The sequence below is a fragment of the Pinus tabuliformis genome, chromosome 5_2, assembly GCF_031772625.1.
Source record: "Pinus tabuliformis cultivar Carrire ecotype Pingquan chromosome 5_2, CPIR1, whole genome shotgun sequence".
NCBI lineage: Eukaryota > Viridiplantae > Streptophyta > Pinopsida > Pinales > Pinaceae > Pinus > Pinus tabuliformis.
Genome location: NC_142306.1, coordinates 1,027,410,135 through 1,027,424,284, shown reverse-complemented (window position 1 = coordinate 1,027,424,284; position 14,150 = coordinate 1,027,410,135).

Here is a 14,150-nt window from a genome sequence, read left to right as displayed (position 1 = left end):
TGCATACTTCTTTTCTTCTTTGGTCTGTTCTGGAAATATGGAACACTGCAGCTTGCAAAGTATGACATATTTGGCATGTAAAAAGGTCAATCATGAAAAATGATACCCTGTTGCAACAAGAGGCTAACATACTCCAGAATTAGTGTGACGGTTAGAAGCCTTTGAAAACAAGATCGCGTGGGCTATTGATCACTAGCTCGATTGAATTATAGGAGGATTTGTTACAAAATTTGCAGCAGATACCTCAGTCAGCTATAGTGAAGTGGAGCAAAGATTTTCCAAAGGACCACGAGGTAAGTACTTAAGATCTTTGAATACTTGGATTAAAATGTTGTTTTGTGAAAGATGGGTGATGCCATTAGCTTGATTTTCAGAGCTACGTGAAGTGGAATATTATTTAGAAACCGTAGAGGATCAAGGCTGGAGTATAATACATTGATTGGACCTCCTTTAAGTGATGATGAAGGGGTCGAATAGACTCAACTGCGAAGCATTGTTTAGCTAATCACTCAGTGGATTCCTCGAGTAAATCATCCATCCACTCCACCTCCACCCACACCTCCACCGCATACACCTTCACCTCCACCACCACCATTCAACATGGCAAACATGATGAATATGTTGATTTTCAAGGGCATAAGAAGTGAAGATGCAGAGAAGTTCTGGTTTGTTGTGAATGTTGTGTGGACAGTGCAATAGATTATTGATGACAATATAAAGAAGGCACAATTGGTTACCACTCTGCAGGATTACGTGCTAACCTAGTATATTAAGTATTGTTCAGTAATCCGCTTGCAATGCTAGTAGAGACTAAGGTAGCTTTAAACAATTAGTTTAGTAAGCCTAATTCCAAGTCAAAGTCAGTAATTGGATTCAAATAAATCATGATGAGGGTCGATGAGATGCCTTGGGAATTAGATAAAAGGTTGAAGTGTGAGATTCGAGAAGCTAACATGCAGCTCACATATAGTCAACATCACGAATGGTTTATAGCTTTGCTTCTGCCCCACCTGAGGATTTCTCTGTCACAACAGAAGATAGGAACGCAAGAAGAAGCCTTGGAAATCATAATGAGGTTGCATGCATCACCTATTCAGGATATGACCTTGGGGGTATAGTAGATCCACTCACAATTATCAAGCTTACACCTAGAGTTATAGAGTTTGAAGAAAGAAAAGGAGACTAAACTAGAAGTGTACGTGGAAGTCTAGTGTTTGAAGTGCAAGGACAAGGCCATGATAAAGATCACTGTCCAGTATATGCAAATTATATTACAGGATGGGGGCCAATTCCGCTAAAGCCAAAAGCCCCAGCAGGGCCGAGCATGGGGGTCATGCTATGGTGTGCTATTTGTCAAGTTGCTAGACAACATGTGACAAATAATTTCCATTTACATCAAAAGTTCATCCATACACCCCAGCATTTGTTTTATAACTTCTGCAAATATGTGGGCCATGATGAGCGCCACTGTCGAAGCTATGAGCTAATGATGGAAAAAACACCTACATACCAGATGAAAGTAGAAGCTTGGCCTCCAGATCAGGGTGCCAGAGGAGCACGTGGAGGATATCAGGGGCAAGGACTGGGCCACAGGGGAGGAGGACCTGGTAGAGGCTGCAGTCAAATTATATGCTACAATTGCAGACAGCCAGGGCACTATGCGCGAAAGTGTGAGAACCCTACAGACCTATCATGTTAAAACTAGAGATAGTTTGACCATACAATCGAAGAATTCCTAGTGCTAATAGCTAAGATGCAAGAGAAAAAAACAAAGCCTACACAAAATCTACAGATGATGAGGGCTGAGACCCATGAAGAAGATGAAAGCATTAACATTATGCTAAGAAGTGGAATGACAACTGGTGCTGATAAGGGCAAACTGCGTGAAGAATAAGGATGGGTCCGCAAAGCGCCAGAGAAAGAAGTCGACATTGATTTGAATCGCACTAAGGAAACATTTATGGAAGCTAAGAAGAGCTTTACTAAGGCCTCCACCTCACGAAGCCAGGTGTTATAGGTCTATTTGGGCACATCACTCCCATCATTCAGATCAGTACTTTTAGGGCTCATCAAACCCTAATTCAGTTGCTACATGCCCTAGAAAAGTCATCACATTGAATGCCATCATTCCTGAGAGTTTCTTGGCCTGAAGACATCCTAAAATGACTCCTTGAGGGACCAATGTAGCCTTGGTCAGGGGTAAGTGCACTGTAGAGCACTTAGGCCCATTCAAGCCTACTCTATAGAGCACCTAGGCCCACTTTGACCTGCGCTGGGTGAGATTGAGTGAAATCTTCATAGGGTTCTGGGAATATTCTTTCATTCTAGATCATTCTAGAAGATTCCCACCTCTTATCCTCTCCTATGAGCTCAAAATTGGATAGGGAATGAATCAAATAACCTCCTATCCTCTCATCCCTTCCTCCATGGAAACTAACTCCCAAATTGGAAATCCATTCAATGCCCAATTCATGACAAGACCACCTCCATTTCCTTATAAATTAAGCACTCATCATAGTGATCAGGGGTTGGACTTTGAGAATTTGTAAGGAGATACTGTTGGTTTGAGGTTTGAGATTGTAAGCAAGTATTGTTATGCTGCCGGAGTGTTCTGCTTTTGGTGTGATGAAGGATGGAACTCAAGCTAGATGAGCAACATGGGATCAGACTTCTTGGTTGTAACTCTTCCTTCTACTTGTTGGAAATAGCAACAAGAAATGCTAAATATAAAAGTGCTAGCACTGCCATAAATAGCATTTCTCGATACCTTCCTATTTTAGTTAGTCCCTGAACTAAAATAGAGAAGTAAAATTCGAATTTGATCTTAGCAGTTGTTTGTAAAATAATTAATTAATTCATCTTGAGTTAATTAGTTGTAGAAAATCAAACATGAAGTCTATGTGGGGACATGCAACAGTTATCCCATTGATTGATGAGTTTATCCCTTAGTTAAAGAGACAAGGATTAGTTGTAATATTGAGTTGTAATTAGTTAGCTCAGTTAACTGAGTTAAGTCCAGTTAGATTAGTTCAAATAGTTTGTTGAACTAATTGTGAGTTCAGTTAGTTAATGCATGCATGCATGTAATTGTTGCACTTCAGATAACTGAATATTCTCTCATAAATAACTCATGCATGTCATTTTAGACAGAGATCTAGTTGAGATCAGATGATGGGATAGTGTACTATTAGTTGCATGAATATTCCATTGTGAATATCTCTTGCATGCAGAAGGAATTCATTCCTTGGAGATTGCGTAGTTACTTATTCAGTTTAGTGAGTGTGTGATGAGGCCAATCACACAAATGGCATCATTGGACCCCAAGAAAAAATGCACAACAAAATAGGAGGCTTGGAGGGCTGATGAAAGGTATATCTTGTGTCTATTCAGTCTGTGAGCTGTGTTGTTTGATTGCAGAAAGAGCAAGATAGCTTGTGAGCTGATTCTTTTTGTAATCTGAACATATTTCCACTTGTATGATAATACAGAGATTGGGGTTTTAGGCTGAGGCTTTCCCCGGATTATTCTTCTGTGTTCATGTGTGATTTATTTCTCATTCTCAGTTATATGTGTTCTATTTGATCTTGCTCATATTCGATTAAGTTTCCGCAAGTTTGTTGTAGAATTAGATCTTGTATTTTGCTTTAGTATATTGCATAATATGTTGATCTATAGTGGGAATTTATACAAGGTATCAGAGAAAAGGTGATCAAAGCGAAGAACAGTATACAAGAAGGGAGAAGTTCGAAGTTTGAGGTTATTAAATATAGAAATCGAGTTCTTATCACATCTCAATTTCACCAATGGCATTCAATGGTTTAAGACTTGAGTATGCCCTTGACGGCAGCTCGAATTATATAGACTGGAAGGATCACATGGAAGCATTATTAGAGGATAATGGTCTAAACGACTTCATTGATCAATAAGTCCCCAAGCCGGTAGCATTTGATGCTACAGAATTGGCAGAATGGAAGAAATATGTGGCTAGAGGAAGGAGAATCCTCCTGGAGGGAGTTCGAGACCACATTGTCTCAAGCCTCCATGGGAAGGAGACACCATTTTCGATGTGGGAAACACTGAAAGATCTACATCATAACAACAACGATTAGAGGAAGATGGCACTGAAAGACAAGCTTCAAAAAATCAAGTGTGAAAAGGGTGACATGATCTCTACATATCTGAACAAGCTCACCACCTTCAGGGACAAGCTTGGAAGTGTAGGGATCACGATAGCCGATGATGACATGGTGAGTATTGCACTTCTCGGTCTTCCTAAGAGCTGGCATAGCTACCAAGAATCGGTTAATGGAAGAGAAAAACTGCCAGATTGGGAACGAATTTGGTCAGATTTGATGTAGGCGGAGATAAGAAGAAGCACCACAGATGGATCCTCATCAAAGAAATATGATGAGGAAAATCTAGCCTTATTGAGTAAGGTGAGGAAAGAGAAAGGGAAGGCGTCCCATCCAAAATCTAGTTCTTCCTGTTATCACCCCAAGAAACTCTCCTAGGTTGTAGCTCAGAGATGCTCGGGACATCACAAACTCAACTTGATGTTGGAAATGGTTGCAAGGAATGATGCATATTCAAGCCAGATAACCACTCCTACCTTGCTTGACTCCAGACATGCATGAAAAACCCCAGGCTATAAGGCTTTGGACCACAAATTAATCACAATTTAAGGATTGGGTGGATATGGAGAATACTGACCACACCAGTAGATGCACAGGACCCTGTGATAGCCGGTTGCAACCAATAAAAGGGTCTGCCAATCTAATTCCCTAGTGCACAGACAGGATGATAGCTCTCTGTCACTAAGTGAAAAGAAGCCTGATTAATACATTCACTGATACATGCAAGATTATAACACAGAGGTAGGATGACAACTCCTCTAATGCTACACATCAAGAGTTTAAGAAAAAATGCAAATCAAGCACAGCCTAGAACAGAAAAGAGGTGGAAAGTAAGCAATTAACAGCAAAAGAAGCTTGTATTAGCTGAAAATGCCGATGAGACACTGCAAGTATCAAAGTAGTTACAGTCTCCAGAAGTTGAACCTTACATCAAAACAACAACCATCAACCCTGATTACATCTATTTTTTGGGTATATATAGAGTTTCATTACAAAAAATGTTATGTTGTTCTATGCGTGGAGGGGTCATAATGGACCACCAACCGCTTTAACTGCCTGGCAGAACTTCTGAGTGCAATTGCTTGCTGTGGTGAACAAAATTGATCTTCTTGGATGCTTCAGTTGTACTTATCGAGCAGGTGAAGTGTCGTATGGATGAATTTCCATAATTGCTAAATGTATTTTAACTGCTCGAGGCATGTCCTTCTCTTCTTGGCCATCCTTCCCAATGAATGCGGTTATTGAGGAGTAACTGAGCAGAGTACCAAATACTGGCCACTTTCATCCTTTCGTGAGTATGGAATGGCTATGGACATGGAAAATATGGATGAATGGAGGGGGAAGATCGGCCGTTGGATCGCGCAGATGGACAGAGGATACAACTTAGTAGGGGTTATCAGGAAGGTGAGGTGGAGGATGATCGTGAGCCATTGGATCTCAGGCGGACAAATCCGATGGTCATCAGTGGTCAAAGATATGCAGAGTTTATTGGGCAGGGAGGATGGTTTTGGCGGTGAGTGGTATTTATTGCGCCGCCTTGGGGCATAAGGTGGTAATCATACAATGGCGTGTGATACCTATCATCAGGCGATGCGTGGTGGATGGGACATGACAAAAACCACTTTTATCACAAGTTATCATGCAGCTAAGTTATGGCAGCGAGGGAAGCGATCGTCGTCCGTTCGCGGCGGAGATGATCGGATGGTGGGGGTTTAATCGCACAGGTTTTCATTCAATGTGACAGGGAAATAGCGGATCGGGGTTTTGCGAAAGCACACAGTTATGTGATTAAGGTTTTTTTTATGGTTTAAACTCCGTGCTCGGGCTTAAGGGCAAAGGCTAATAGTATATGGTTTTTTAACAGTCAAGCCCGAGAAATGGATATGAGAGGAGGTTGTTCATAGTGAAAGGGGAGGTGGAATGATCAGTTATAGGCCTCCTTTAAGCAGGGAAATGAGGATTGAGCTTCCTTCTCAGATTTCGAGTATCAACAACATGTGGCAGAGCTAACACTGGCTCCTTCTAGGGATGAGATCCTCCCTATGAGGTCTCAAGAACTCGTAGATCAATGCCTTCCCTGTGAAAACAAAATAGAAAAATTTCCTAGTGTTCCATTGGGCATGGAGTCTAACTAAAACTTGTTAAACAACATATTTATAACTTTAAGGCCAACAGACCTTAAATCACATAAATTTTCAGAAAATGCCCATTAACTGGGCCCTCAAAAATTGTTTCTCCTCCCATACTTTTCAGCATGAAGGTATTGTTCCCTTGCATCTAAGAAATGATAAAAGGCTGTGTCCAGAAAGCATCAAAATTCCCATGGTTGCCTTTCTTTTCTTTCAGTGCATCCCACTTCAAAGCCAAGTCTCCAACCTGAAAACTATCTATTTTTTCCCTCCTGTCAAAAAATTCCTTGATCTTCTTCTAATGTGCTACAGACCTTTCAACTAGTTGTTCTCTGATTTGATGTACCTCTGGGAAATCAATGATCCTTTTTGCCATGTCTTCATCCTCATTTTGTCCTTCCTGCAGGAATTTTGCCACAGGGAATGCAGCTTCAATGCCATATACCAGCCTAAATGGAGAATTCCATGTGGATCTCTTAATGGTTACTCTATCAGCCCACAATGCATATTTGAGCTTAGAATCCCAATTCTTTTTATTGTCTTCCAACAGCTTCTTAATTATCTTTATCATGCTTTTGTTGGAGATTCTACTAAGCCATTTCCTTGGGGGTAGTATGAGGTGGAATGAACTAGCTTAATGCCCATTGAGTCACACATGTCCATCAATTCTTTTGCCCTGAAGGCTGATGCATTGTCTGTGACTAATTTATGTGGGTAACCAAATCTGGTGAATATATTCTTTGTTAAAAACTTGATGACCACATTATGATCAGCCTTTCTGGTAGGGATTACTTCAATCCACTTAGTGAAGTAATCAATGGCTACTAAGATCCATCTGTGTTGGCCACTAGAATGTGGATTGATCTCTCCAATAAAGTGTAAGCTCCACTGCTAAAAAGGTCCATTAGCATGTATTTGTTTTAAGGGCAGGGACTTCAGTTACTACTTTCCTTCAAATATTTGGCACCTGTCGCAAGATTTAACAAATGAAAATAAATCAGAAAATAAGGTGGGCCAATAGTACCCAGCTCTGAGAATTTTGTGGGCTGTATTTTTCCAATAATGATGCCTCCCACATATGCTGGAACGAAATCGCTGCATGACTTTAATGGATTGTTCTTTCTCCAGACACCTTAGTAGGATTCCAAAGGGATCTCTCCAGTATAGCAGGCTTTCATGAATGCAATATTTTGCTACCCTGAGCTTAATAGTTCTGGCATGACTTGAACTAAGGCCTGGAGCGATTTCTAGCTTCAACAAGAATTTAGCTATTGCAGAGTACCAATCACAAGAAGCTCGATTTTCTGCTAATGACTGTTCTTTCCCCGGTTCAACTGCTTCCTCTTCCTCTGTTTGATCATTTTCTGCAATTGTGCCCATTAGATTTATGTCCAATATTCTGTAGTTTTCTTTAGCCAATAACTTGGCAAGGCCCTAACCCCTGACAAGCTTGATGGGCTTCAATTCTATATTAAATTCAATTAACTTTGCAATCCATTTAGCCCTTCTTCCATCATCATCAGGCTATGTTAAGACATCTTTTATTGAAGCAGAGAGTACATATGCAATTATCTTGGAATGCAGAATGTAAACTCTAAAAGATTTCAAAGACTTGATAAGAGCATATGCTTATTTCTCCATAATATCATACCTTAGCTTAGCATCCCTTAATGTTTTGCTAAAAAATTCCACTGGATGTTGTGAGCCTTCTTCATCTGCTTGCAATAGAACTGCTGCAAGGGTGTCTTCAGAGGCAAAAGAAAATATGTGGAACTCCTTGTTGTAATCTGGACTTATTAAAGTGGGAGCTTCCATAATATATTTCTTAATGGGCTCAAAGGATATTCTTGCTTCATCAATCCATTTGATCTCTGACCCCTTTTTCAACATGGAGGTAATATGCTTCACAAGTTCTACAAAATTTGGGATAAACCTCCTTACAAAATTTATCTTGCCCAGAAAGGACTGGATATCTTTCTTTGATCTTGGGACAGACAAAGTCTATATTGCTCTTACTCTTTCTGGGTCAATTTTGACACCTGCAGCAGAAACAACATGTCCCAACAGCTTGCCCTCCTTTAAAGAAAACTGTGACTTTTTAGGATTGACTGAAATCCCAAACCTTCTGCACTTCAGGAACACTTTCTTCAAATGTTGCAAATGGTCTTGATGGCTGCTAGAGTATACTGTTATATCATCAAGGTAGATAAGGACAAACTTATCCTTCTCTCCTACAAATGCTATATCCATAGCTCTCTGAAAGGTGGCTCCAGCATTCATCAATCCAAAAGGAATCTTGGAATACATAAAAGTGCCCCAAGGAGTGGTGAATGCACTCTTCTCTTGGTCATCTGGATGTATGGCAACCTGGTTATAGCCTGAAAATCCATCCAGGAAAGACATTACTTTGGCTCCGGAGACTTTCTGCAGTAAATGCTCCATCTTGGGCAGAGGATAGTTGTCTTTCTTAGAGAATTTGTTTAAATTTCTGAAATCAACACAGAGTCTTATTTCTCCACTTTTCTTCCTCACTACTAATAAGTTGGTTACCCACTTGGAATATCTGAGAGGGACTATGATTTTGGCAGCCAGTAACTTCTTTATTTCTTTTTCAATCAGAGGAAGGAGAAAAGGATTTATTGGTCTCAGCTTCTGCTTGAAAGGGATGGTGTCTTTCTCTAAAGGAATTTTGTGCTGGATGATCTTTTTGTCATATGTTTTCAGGTCACTATATTCTCAGGCGAAGACATCAACAAATTGCTTCATTAAATTGCAACATTCAGCACTTTGGGCAGCAGATAGATGGGTAGATAGATTTATGTATCTTGGCTGACTTGGACTCCCTATATTATTCTTACGGACTGCAGATTGGTCTTATTTTTGGGCAGCCTTATAAGGCACATCATTTTGGTCAAACAACTTTTCTAATGGAACCAGACCCTTAGGTATATGATTGCTGGGCAGTTGGACAATGCTATCTTTGCCAATTTTGTTTCTAAGCTAGGATTGGGGACTTTCTTCCAAGGCTTCATTCTCTTGGTCAATTTTCATTTCAGAAAATTCATCAATGACTTGCAGAAACCTATTCACTTCATCATCATCCTCAAAAACTTTCCAATGCTGGACATTATCAGGCAAGGATGGCCTATATTTCATTTGGACTTCATAAACTAGTCTGGGAGGCATGGGAGGAATAAACATGCTAGCAGACACAACAAGGGAATCAACAAGCTGATTTTTGGCTCTAGGGATGTATGAGATATAGAAGTTATCAAAAGAATATTTGAGTCTCCATACCTCATCTCTGTATGCTTTTAGTCTTAGATGCTTTGCTTGAAACGTTCTGTTTACTTGCTGAATGATAAGATCAGCATCTCCAAACATCTTTATCTTCTTGATTCCTCTTTCTTTAGCTGCATTAAGGCCCAATATCAGAGCCTCATGCTCTGCTATATTGTCTGTGACTTGGAAATCCAACTTAAAAGACATATGTGTGTTTTCTTGTTCTAGAGATATCAGCACCACCCCTGCTCCTGCAGTCTCCCTAGAACATGCTCCATCAAAGAACATCTCCCAAACTAGACCTCCTTGCTTAACCTCGGCTAATTTATTTGTTTCCTGAGATGCATTGAGGCCTTTTGGGATTCTTCAATTTGGAGAATACAAGCTCCAAAGTCAGTTTCCACAGCATAAATGGGATGATTAGAAGGATTCTTTTCATCATTGATGATGTAGGCCATTTGTGCTTCTTTGTACAATCTCCTGCTTTCTCCTCCAAAAACTGAGACAGTGGCATAAGATAAGTCATTCTGTAATATCCCACCTAGTCTCTTAATCCATCCTCTAGACAACAACATGCCAAACTTGGGAAGGATATTTGCTACCTCAATATCCATCATCATACTCTTCATGGGTAGCTGAGTTAGGGTAATGGCTAGATCTTTAATCAACCCCATACATTTCACCTTTCTTGAATCAAATGAGAATAAATCATGATACGGTCTGGTGATGTCAAGGCCTAACTCTTCCATGATAGCTTTAGACATCAAGTTGTGGCTAGCCCCTATGTCTAGTAGGCGATTATGGAGGACTTTGTCATGGATGGTCAAGGAGACATCAAATGATGGAGAATTATTATCAGCAAGTTAGATCATAGGGCTAAGCACAACTGCAGGCTTGTCATCTTGTAAATTGACATAGTCAGTAGGGGTTTGTGTGGCTTTCAGCTCAAGAGCCTCAAGGATGGGCTTTCTAAAAACTTCACGCTTTACTAGTTCTATCATAGGCACATATATTTTTAACTTCTGGACTTTTGATTCAAAACTGAAAGGGGAAGGGGACTTATAAGGACCTCTTACCTCTTGAGTTGGTGCTTTGAGGATGATTGGATTAATTGTTGGTCTTTTCTATCTGATACTTTGTTGCTCTATTTGGACAACAACTCTTTGGGCAGGATTCTCCTTGACATTGTTTTCTTTTGACCTCAGATTATATCTTTGTTGTTCACCAGTCTGCAGAACAACCTCTCTATCCCAATCTTAGCTGATTGGTCCTGCAGTAATGAATATTCATATGCAGCCAACGTCAAAAAGGTATCACTACCTTTGTCTTCCATGCAATGAATTTCATCATCCTCTTCAAACTGCTCCTCCTCCATGACTACATTTTGGAAAGGAGCCTTAACTTTCTGTTCTTCATTTGCTTCTTTACCCCTTTGAATAATCTACAACTGTTCATTTGCTCTTCTAAATGGATTTGGATTTTTTGGAGAAAATGTGTTTTGAAACCTTGCTTTCCCAGAACTCTGCTCAACTTTCAGCTTGGATATCTCAGTAGCTAATGACTCTATCATTTTAGTCATTTTGTATAATTCGGGTTCTGAAGATGAAGCAGAGGAAGAAGAAGCCTCACTTCTTTGCCTTCTTCTGTTAGCATGACTTTTAAGCTTTTCTGCAGCCATGATATTTGATTCCACCTCCAGTGCTACATCTTGCATATTAGATAGAGTGGCACATCTTCTTTCTCTCAAAAGTAGGCAGAAATCAGAGTCAAAAGCATTAGCATAAGTGAGTTTGACAGAGGTGGGGGTAGGCTTTACTACAGCTGGTATCTTACTATACATACAGTTAAATATTTTAGTTAAATTAGGCAATGATTCCCCATTTTCCCTCTTTAGGTTTCCAAACTCTATATGGTAATAGAGCATGTCTTTTCTATCTCCCCATTGCTTCAGGAATGCATCATCCAATGCCTCAATGTCTGCTATGGACCTATGGGGCAATTCTCTGAACCACTTCCTAGCCTCTCCATCAAGGCTCTGGACAAAAAATCTCATCCACATATCATCTTCACTAATATCTAAGTTATCAACATAACTATAAAAAGATTCAAGGTGTTCTCCAGCTGTTACCCCCTCTGTACCAGTGAATTTGGGCATATACTTCCGATATTCTCCTGCAGGCATAGCATTCAAAGGAACAGGCAAGACCAGAGGTCCATACCTAGCAGCTATGATTCTTTCCATCTTCATGGGAGCTTGTTGGCCTGCCATGACTGGGCCAGGTGGAAGGATACTGGTAGATTGAGTAATAGGAAGTAGTCAAATGGGTGACAGAAATGAAGGAAATTGATGGACTGTATGGGAGGCTATCTTTGGTATGAGATCCAAAGGGAAACTAACTGAACAAGGAGCTGTATGAATCTCTGAAGGTATTTCTTTACTAGTAGTGCTAGACTCTAAATCTTCAAACTGTATATCCTCCGCTGTAACTTTATCTTTCAGAGATGCATAAGATTTCTTAAACTTACCTAATCCTGATGCTCCTTTCTGTGAAGTTTTCTTTTGCTTAGCAATCTTCTCAGGATCAAGCACTAGGTCACCTGGTGATTTCTAAGGACTTCTCTAGGTATGCCTCACAAACTAAGCCAGAACTAAAACGTGGAGTCGCCACTAGGTAGGTTCTCCAATAGAGTTTCCAGATAGATGATTACAACGAGAAATGTGTCCGGACTTTGTCTATCATCAAAGCATGGAACTGTGTTGTTTTCCCAGCAAAGCTGAGCTTTAATCTCCTTTCCCTGGCAATGGTGCCAATCGATCTTATCAACCCAAGAAACTCTCCTAGGTTGTAGCTCGAAGGTGCTCGGGACATCACAAACTCAACTTGATGTTGGAAATGGATGAATGGAAGGAATGATGCATATTCAAGCCAGATAACCACTCCTACTTTGCTTGACTCCAGACATGCATGAACACCCCCAGGCTACAAGGCTTTAGACCACCAATTACTCACAATTTAAGGATCGGATGGATATGGAGAATACTGACCACACCAGCAGATGCACAGGACCTTGTGATGACTGGCTGAAACCAGTAAAAAGGTCTGCAAATCTAATTCCCTAGTGCACAGACAGGATGACAGCTCTCTATCACTAAGTGAAAAGAAACCTGATCAATACATTCACTGATACATACAAGATTATGACACAGAGGTAGGATGACAACTCCTCTAATGCTACACATCAAGATTTCAAGAAAAAATGCCAATCAAGCATAGCCTATAACAGAAAAGAGGTCGAAAGTGAGCAATTAACAGCAAAAGAAGCTTGTATTAGCTAAAAATGTCGACGCGACGCTGCAAGTATCAAAGCAGTTACAGTCTCTAGAAGTTGAACCTTACATCGAAACAACAACCATCAACCCTAATTACATTTTTTTTTGGGTATATATAGAGTTTCATTACAAAAAATGTTCTGCTATTCTATGCGTGGGGGGGTCATAATGGACCACCAACTGCTTTAACTACCTGGCAAAACTTCTGAGTGCAATTGCTTGCTGTGGTGAACAAAATTGATCTTCTTGGATGCTTTTGTTGTACTTCTCGAGTAGGTGAAGTGTCGTATGGATGAAGTTCCATAATTGTTGAATGTATTTTAACTACTCGAGGCATGTCCTTCTCTTCTTGGCCATCCTTCCTGTTGAATGCGGTTGTTGAGGAGTAACTGAGCAGAGTACCAAATATTGGCCACCTTCGTCCTTTCGGGAGTATGGAATGGCTATGGACATGGACAGTATGGAAAACGGAGGGGGGATATCGGCCAATGGATCATGCAGATGGACGATGGATACGACTTAGCAGGGGTTATCGAGAAGATGAGGTGGAGGATGATCGTGAGCCAATGGATCTCGGGCGGACAGATTCGACAGTCATCGGTGGTCAAAGATATGTGGAGTTTATTGGGCAGGGAGGATGGTTTTGGTAGTGAGCGGTATTTATCGCATCGCCTCAGGGCATAAGGTGGTAATCGTACAATGGTGTGCAATACCTATCATCGGGTGATGCGTGGTGGACAGGACGTGACAAAAACCACTTTTATCGTGAGTTATTGTGCGGCTAGGCTATGGGAGTGGGAGAAGCGATCGCCATCCGATCATGACGAAGATGATCATACGGCAGGGGTTTAATCACACGGGTTTTCATTTGATGTGATAGGGAAATAACGGATCGGGGTTTTGCGAAAGTTCGTGGTTGTGTGATTAAGGTTATATGATGATTTAAACTCTGCACTTGGGCTTAAGGGCAAAGGCTAATAGTATATGGTTTTTTAACAGTCAAGCCCGAGAAATGGAGATGAGAGGAGGGTGTTCGGAGTGAAAGGGGAGGCGGAATGACTAGTTATAGGCCTCCTTTGAGCAGGAAACGAGGATTGAGCTTCCTTCTAAGATTTTGAGTATCAGCAACATGTGGCAGAGCTAACACTTCCCATGGTGGGAAGAAGTTTGAAAAATCCAAAGTGCAATGTTTTCATTGTCATGAAGTGGGCCATTATGCTACGAATTGTCCATAGAAGAAATCCAAGAAGGGATCCTCGAAGGGATCTGACGGTG